We start from the raw sequence: 8,873 nt of genomic DNA, 5'->3' as shown, positions 1-8,873 counted from the left end.
TGCATTCAGTAACAATATTCTTATTTGTCTTATAAATAAAATGCAGTTGCTCCCTGACAACACAAGGAACTTTGATCGTATTAAAAGGGCAGGGGAGACTAGCCCATATAAGCTGAATTTAGTCAATTCAGCATCAAACGCTTACTACAAGGCAGTGTTGCTGATTAAATAATGCAAGAGCACACCCTAGTGGACAAAATACTTACAGCACCTGGTATTCCTAGGCAGTCTCCCACCCAAGTACTAACCAGGCCCGATCCTGCTTAGCTTCCAAGATCAGACGAGATCGGGTGTATTTTTTTTTTTTATCTTTTATTATGAAAAAACACATAATATTTACAACATTCAATCAATAATCAAAAAGGATGAACAATTCATCCTTTTACAAAAAGAAAAAAAGAAAATTGAAACCTATTAAAAAAACACAATCATCCACCAAAACCAATTAATAATTAAAAACAAGTTTTCCATTCGACTCAATTTCAATAAAACTGCTCCCCCACACAAACAATTTTTCAAAATTACATCCACCATATTTATATATTACTTCTATATCTTTCTCTAAACTACTTCTAAATAAAACCTCCACACTCACAATTTTCCCTTCATAATGTCCCAAATTCCGTCTTTGTCTTACAGCGTATCTGGCATGACTAAGAACAAAATTCATCAAATTAAAATTAAAAACTTTGCTTTTCCCAGTTAACCCAAAAAGAAACAACCTCCTCCACTCAACCCCATCAACAATCTCTTCTCCCCAAATGTTGTACTAAAATCCCCTTTAAAAACTTATGAAACTCTTCTAATCTACTACATTCAACAAAAAAGTGCATAAAATTTTCCACCCCCGTATCACAAATATCACATTCTCTTTTAAAACTTCTTGCAACTATAGGGGGTGCTGTTCCGCATTAGCATTTTTTGGTCTCCAAATTAAACTGCCTCGTGCTCAATTCTTGATCGTACAATATGCATATTATTGTTATTATTGGATAGAAAACACTTTCTAGTTTCTATAGCCGTTGGAATTTTGTCTCTGAGTGGTACAGAACTATATCTACAGCACTTTTCATGACAGGGAGTCAGATTTCAGAAATTTTTACCCCTGATCTGGGATCGGTTTTAAGGTGCCAGTAGATGCTATAGAGAAACCGACACTGCCTACGTCTTCCTCTGGGTGTCAGTACGTCATCACGTTTTGAATGGATTCGATTGCACAATCACAGCCACTATAAAACACGAAAACGTAGAAGTACCGCTCTCTTCCTGCATGCGTCATGCGCAAAATGGACATCAGACCTGCCTCCTTCCAAATCGTTGTTTAGAGAGTGATATTTCTCCGGTCATGTTTTTAGTCGTTATAGTTGTTAAAAACATCATAATGTAGTTAATTTGAACCGTTTAATAGCAATTTATATCCGTTTAGTGCGATTTTGAGGAATTTCTTTGTTGTGCACTCTGAAACTTTGGACACGTTTCGGGGTCCCGTTCGATCGTTAGTGGATATTTCGAAGGACAGAGGACATCTATCGACCAAAAGAAGATTCGACCCAAGAAAGGATTCTTTGCCCAAGATTCTGATGGAAGAACAGCTCACAGTAAGAACAATTTATGATGATAAATCGCTGTTCTGTCGATAAATGTTAAACGTTTATGTCGCCATCTTGTTTGCTATAGCTTCGCTTGGCGCAACCTGTATTGAAAAGTAAGGATAATTTAAAAAATGTAAATCAGCGATTGCATTAAGAACTAATTTGTCTTTCGATTCCTGTCAACCCTGTATTTTTTAGTCAAGTATATGATTAGCTTTCAATTAAACTAGATCACTCTGAAGATGACGTCAGACATTTTGAGGCTTGATTTCCTAGTATTTTCATTGTGTAACCACGGTTTTGTATGGCTAAATATGCACATTTTCGAACAAACTGTATATGTATGTTGTAAAATGATGTTACAGGAGTGTCATCGGAAGAATTCTGAGAAGGTTAGTGAAAAAATTAATATATTTTGGCGGTGATTACGTTATAGCGCTCTTTGGCTGGAATCGATGCTCTGGTAACGTTTTCACATGTGGTATGCTAACTTATCGATTTATTGTGTTTTCGCTGTAAAACGCTTAGAAAATCTGAAATATTGTCTGGAATCACAAGATCTGGGTCTTTCCATTGCTATGCTTTGTCTATTCTTATGAAATGTTTTATTAAGAGTAAATTGGTCATACACGTTGCTCTCTATAGTAATTCTAGTCGTCTTGTGATGGTCGGTGCAATTGTAAACTGTGATTTCTACCTGAAATATGCACTTTTTTCTAACAAAACCTATCCTATACCATAAATATGTTATCAGACTGTCATCTGAAGAGGTTTTTTCTTGGTTAGTGGCTATCAATATCTTAGTTTAGCCGAATTGGTGATAGCACCTGAAGTAGTAAGAAACTGATGGAGTTAGAATAGTGGTGTATTTTGCTAACGTGTTTAGCTAATAGATTTACATATTTTGTCTTCCCTGTAAAACATTTTAAAAATCTGAAATGGTGGCTTTATTCACAAGATCTGTATCTTTCATCTGGTGTCTTGGACTTGTGATTTAATGATATTTAGATGCTACTATCTACTTGTGAAGCTATGCTAGCTATGCTAATCAGTGTGTGGGGGGGTGGGGGGTGATCCCGGACCCGGGGTAGAGGCTCGTTAGAGGTTAATATCTCTATTTATTTGATGTAAAACCACGTTCGTAAAAATCCTATTATGTTTCAATTTAAAATCATTGTCTTCACATTCTATAGAATTATATTTTACATTTACATTCTTCCATATTGATTTCACATCTATATTTGCAAACACCCTAGACCACACTTTTTCCGAAGCAGGAGTTTTTATCTCTCTTAAAATACATTTTTCATATACCTTTTTAACTTTCAAACCTGACAAATCATACTTCTTCCCATTACTTTCATAATATAAAACCGGTAAACCCCTAGCTCTTGTAGCCACCTCTTTATTTATTAAAACACCCCATTCCCCAGGAAGACATCCTAATATTCTCTTATACATGTTCTCCACAGTAGTTCTACTTATTTCATCATTTTCTTCAACCACATTATCAAATATTGCCTGACATGGAAGGAACCCCGGAATGACCTCATATAAGATGTCCCCAATCTGTCTCATCCCAGCCCTCATAAAATATTTACAAAACAACATCTTATTATTATACTGTATCTTGGGATTTAAAAAAATTGGCTGATTTAAAATATTGTCTAAAATGGTACACTCATAATAAATCTTTGGTAAAAACTCCCCCCAAGCCTCAAACACTTCTCTATAAAACAAAGGTATATTACCTAACATTTCCTTTTTCATACACATCAATAAACCATTGTCCCCCATCCTCCCAACCTCCTGCAAATACTCCTTAAAAAATATTTTCCATCCATAATCTAATTCCCCATATAAATATTTACGTACCATTTTGACTCTAATTGCTGTTTTCCTCACATTTAAATCCACCAACTTCAAACCCCCCTCCTCATAACCTGCAATCAAAGTTTTAAAAGCTATTTTCACCCCCTTCCCTTCCCATAAAAAATCAACTACAATTTTATTCATTTCAGATAAAACCCATTCTGGCATATCCAAAACATTCATTACATAAATAAAAATTGACATCAACAATGAATTTATGACAATTACTTTCCCTTTTAATTTCAAAGACCTCCCCCTCCACATATTTACCACCTTCCTAACTTTGTTTATAACTCCACTCCATGTCATATCCCTAGCTTCCTGTTCCTTCACCCCTAAAAACACACCTAACACCTTAAAATAATCATTTACCATTTTAAAAGGAAAATACTCCTCATTAATCTTTCCAACGTACATTATTACTGACTTCTCCATATTCACTTTTGCTCCTGAGGCTTTCTCATATACTTTAAAACACTCCATCACCCTTTTAACACTTCCCTCATCTCTAACTGTTATTGTGGTATCGTCTGCATATTGATGAATTAAACTAAAACTTCCTTGCGGAGTCTCTACACAATTTATAAAATGATCTTTTTTAAGGTATGCCGCTAAGGGTTCTACCGATAAAACATACAATAATGCTGATAAAGGGCACCCCTGTCTCACTGATCTCTCAAGAATAAAAGAATCTGTTAAAACCCCATTACATTTTACCCTACTTTTTGCCTTTCTATATAATAATTTTATCCATCCTATTATTCTATTTCCAAACCCATATTTTTCCAGTACCCTAAACATAAAATCATGTTCCACCCTGTCAAAAGCTTTATTAAAATCTATACTTAAAACAATTCCCCCTCTCTTATCTCTATTCATTTTATTTATCACATCTCTAAGTGTAATGATGGTATCAGCTATGTCTCTTCCAGGCACACTATAATTTTGTGTAGGTGCTATAATATCATTTAAAACCATCTTCATCCTATTCGCCAATATCTTAGCTAAAATCTTGTAATCTGAGTTTAATAAACTAATTGGCCTATAATTTTCTAATTTCATTTTGCTCCCCTTATTTTTATATAAAACCGATATCAGTCCTGTCACCATGGAGTCTGAAACAGTATTATTATCTTCCATGTATTGATACACTTCTATTAAAATCGGTACTAAAAAACTTTCATACATTTTGTAAAACTCTGCAATTAGTCCATCTACTCCAGGACTTTTATTTATTTGTAATCCCTTAATTGCATTTTTCACTTCATCCACTGTTATCTTCCTATCACATATTTGCTTATCCTCAACACCAATTTGCACATCCACACTACCTAAAATCTCCTTTACACACTCTTCATCCACCTCCCCTTTCTTAAATAAATCCTTATAAAAATTCTGTACAGTTTCTAATATCTCAACATAATCATTTACCACTTCACCCTTTACATTTTCTATCTCACTAATATATGATTTCGTCTGTTTAGTTTTCTCTAAACCAAGAAAAAAAGACGTACATTTTTCCCCTTCTAAAACATACTTTGCCCTACTTCTAATAGATGCCCCCTTACATTTATCTATTTCACATTTGCTCAATTGTGCCTTTAAATCTAAAAACCTTTCAATATTATAAATAGGATCAATATCACATTTCCTCATTTCTTCATTCAATTTTGCTCTTAAATTATTTTCTTCTCTTGTCATCCTACTCCTCTTCTTCCTTGCATATCTAATACTAAAATCTTTTATTTTTTTCTTAACATTTTCCCACCACTGGCACTTATCATTCCCTTTTTGCTTATCCTCCATTTCATGTTCTATCAAAGATTTAAGTTGTAATCCATATTCCTCATCACCTAGATACCTTGCATTCATACACCACACTCCCCCCCCTTTCCCCTCCCTGTCTAACCCCACCGAAAATGTTAACCCAGCATGATCACTAAAAGTTGTAAAAATATACTTAATATCCTTCATAAAATTCCTTAACCCTTCATTTACTAAAACCAGATCTATCCGTGTCTGTTTCAACTCCCCTAAAACCACCTGCCTTCTAGAAAATTCTCTCTTGTTCGGATTCTCATCCCTCCATATATCAATCAAATTGTTTTCCAACATAATCTTCCTTAAAACCCCCCTAGATACGTCACTTCTAAAAATAGCTCCCCTTGCCATATCTAATCTATTCATTTTAACATTAAAATCCCCAACTAAAATACAATTACCCCTGCACCATTTCCCTAATTCTAAAAATAAATCCCTCCGCTCTATCTCATTATTCGGCGCATAAATATTTATAATCCTAAAAACCCTATTCATATATTCAAAATCCAATATTAAAATCCTCCCATTATTATCATTATATATCTTCTTCACATTTTCTACTACATCCTTCCTTAATAAAATTGCAACCCCACTTGAATTCCCTCTGCCATTGTTTACATAAATAAAATCCCTCCATATTTTTTTTACTTCTAAAACACATACATTATCCCAGTGTGTTTCTTGAATACATAAAATATCTGAATTCTTCATTTGTACTATTCTATTAAATTTTCCCATTGTTCTCAAACCATTAGCATTTATCGACATTATATTAACCATTCTAATAAATAATAAAATAATAAAATATAATTCCATTATCCTTTACCTCTTATCCAGTTTCTTTCCTCTTCCACCCTTTCTCTCCCCCTCTTCCCCCCGCTTTCCTCTTCCTGTATCCTTCCCTCGTTCTTTCCATCTTTTCCCCATCATCTGTGTCCGATATCTCCTCCAAGTCCATGCTATCCAGCCAACACCCACTCTTGGCATCCACCTCCGTTGTGCTCCCCATATTCATCTCTGTTTCTGCCACCGTCATCGCTGTGCTCCCCGTGCTTGTCTCCATCTCATGTACAGTCGCCTTTGTGCTCCCCGTGCTCATCTCCGCCTCCGTTATTGTCCTCAAACCCAAAACCCTCTCCATTTCTTCACCCCCCGAGGTACTTGATAGTGCTGTGCTTTCCCCCAAAACCTGTGAGTCCCCCGTGCTTCCCCCCAGTCCACTCCCCCCCTCCTCCTGAAACCTCCCTCTTCTTATTTCCGAGTCCATACTGCTCCCAATTTCATTTATCTTCTGGTCCTTCTTCCTTCTTCCTTCCTCCGTCTCTCCACCTTCCACCACGTCTTCTCCTCCATCTTCTTCTCCTTCTTGCGACAATACTACTGCTTCCTCTAGTATTGTTTGACTCCCCTCTTCAGCCCTAGCCTCTCCACAGTTGCACTCCGCCAATCTCTTTCTACATCCACCACAAAAATTCCTTTCCTTCTCTCCATCACATTCTCTCGCATAGTGTCCTTGATTGCCACACTTAAAACACTTAAATTCCGGGCAGTCTTTTACTATGTGCCCGGGTTGAATGCACAACCGACACACTCTGACCTGTTTGTCATGAATGACTCTGAAATATTCCGCTCCTTCCAACGTCTCAATTCTTGTAGAATAAGGTAATGATGTCACTTTTTCTGTAAACTTGACTTTGCAGAAACGTGTCCCATCAACCACCTCCGTTCCTGGCCAAACTCTCCTTCTTATCTCCGAGACGGCCGCCACTCCCCAGCTACTCAGCTTGCCCAGTATCACACCATATTCTACGTAAACTGGGAGATTCATAAAAGACACCACCAATTCCTTCACATTAATATCTCTCGCCAGAATCCTTGTGTCCTTTATTCGCAATCCATCCATTAACCGTTCTTTTCCTTTTTCATTTCTCATTGTAATTTCGTACTTCTTTTCTCCTTTCATTCGGCATCCCACCACCTCTCCACACACCTCCTTAATTGCTCTTAGTAGTTCCATTGTCGTCACTTTGTCTTCTCCTTCCAACTCAATTGCCACCGTGTATTCTTTTCCATATTTCATCCCTTCTTTATCTTCCTTTTTCTTCCGTTGCGCTTTTTCGTTGTCTTTGTCCATTCCGTTTGTCTTTTCCATGTTGTCCGTCATAGTAAAAAATGAATCCAAAAAAACTCTCCCCCAAGCAGAAAAACTGCAAGGGGGAAGACTAACCAAACTTTAAACTATTCAACTGAAGAAAATAATAAATTATATTGCAAAAACCAATTAATTAACAAAAATAGCTCTCGAGCAAACACTCTCCAGCAAACACTCACTCACAGCTCAGACACTCGCACCTGTCGTCACTTCTCCAATCAGGAAATGCGCATTCAGGTAGGTAAGGCCGTAAGCGAAGGAACAACTCTTGGTACACCATATAGAGTCAAAGTGAGTCTGATAAACAGACATTGCATTTTCACCAATTAGATAAGCAGCTTGAACTTTGGGTCACTCAAAAAGGTTGAAGAAATTACATATACTGTAGCCATCACTTTTTAGCACAGATAGTTGGATGAAATACAAACAAACCTTGCTAACATTTCAAAGCGAGGGCACATATTTCAGCCTTGTGGGAAAAAATGGACAAAAACAATGACTTCTGACAAATACATCATTAGCAACAATTTCCCATGCAGCTAGCCTACTAGCCAGAATAAATACACAAAAGCTCTGAATGTTGAAAAACTATTGCATTGTTCTGTGCTAAGGAGGAGCGCATGTATGGACAATTTCATATTGTAAGCGCATGGGGCGCGTATGACACATCATGACTGGGGGTGGGGTTAGAGCGGCTTCTCAACTATCTCTTGATTGAAGTACCAGCGTGGCATAAATACCATGCTGCATTTGGCAACATGATGTTTCCACAAAATGCCAACAATGTTTCGCTACAAACAAATGTTTCCACCTTTCGATTGGTCCACAAAATCTCTTTCAAAACTGACTTCAAAGATCTCCATAAGCACAAGTCAACCTCAAGGTTTATCATCAAACAAGACATCAGGGGAGGGCGCGAACGCAGTCCCCCACTACCATAAATTATGCAATTGAGATTTCCTCATTTGGGAAATTCGCAGGGGTCAGCACAGCCACAGTGCAATGGCTGAGCCTCGCCATGGGTGAACAGCCTTCTTGATCACGGTAGCTCCCTTGCCAGGTAAGTATGATTATACACATCGGTGGAGGGCAAGTCTCTCCAGTGCCAACATTTTCGTCTAACGGTAACCACTTTGTGTTCTGATAATATCACATCACTTCGACCTGCGTGAAATGCCGTTTAGGAATGCACTTGCAGACAGAGTGGTGAAAAAGTTGTTTATTTTGTTTACTAGATTATATCAGTGAACCACTAGATTCCCATCATGCAACACTGTAGAAAAAATCACCAATGACTTTTTAATATCTTAATTAACCTGTCTGATATCACAAATGTATGCGATATGACGAAATACAATCACATTCAGACACACACACAGACAAATGCATGAAACCAATTGATTTATTATCGATAACATCCCACATTCTCTTGTGCT

At 37.0% G+C, this 8,873-nt stretch overlaps 1 non-coding gene across 1 annotated transcript; it reads right to left on the bottom strand.

Moving 5' to 3' along the window:
- Positions 1-8,341: 8,341 nt before the first annotated feature.
- On the bottom strand, positions 8,342-8,505 carry LOC139567323 (U1 spliceosomal RNA). Its single transcript, XR_011673352.1, has one exon. It is a non-coding gene; the product is annotated as a U1 spliceosomal RNA (small nuclear RNA).
- Between the last annotated feature and the right edge of the window lie 368 nt (positions 8,506-8,873).

The sequence above is a fragment of the Salvelinus alpinus genome, unplaced genomic scaffold (assembly GCF_045679555.1).
Source record: "Salvelinus alpinus unplaced genomic scaffold, SLU_Salpinus.1 scaffold_223, whole genome shotgun sequence".
Taxonomy (NCBI): Eukaryota; Metazoa; Chordata; class Actinopteri; order Salmoniformes; family Salmonidae; genus Salvelinus; species Salvelinus alpinus.
The sequence above is the reverse complement of the archived record's forward strand: the minus strand, read 5'-3'. Positions and strand labels throughout refer to the sequence as shown.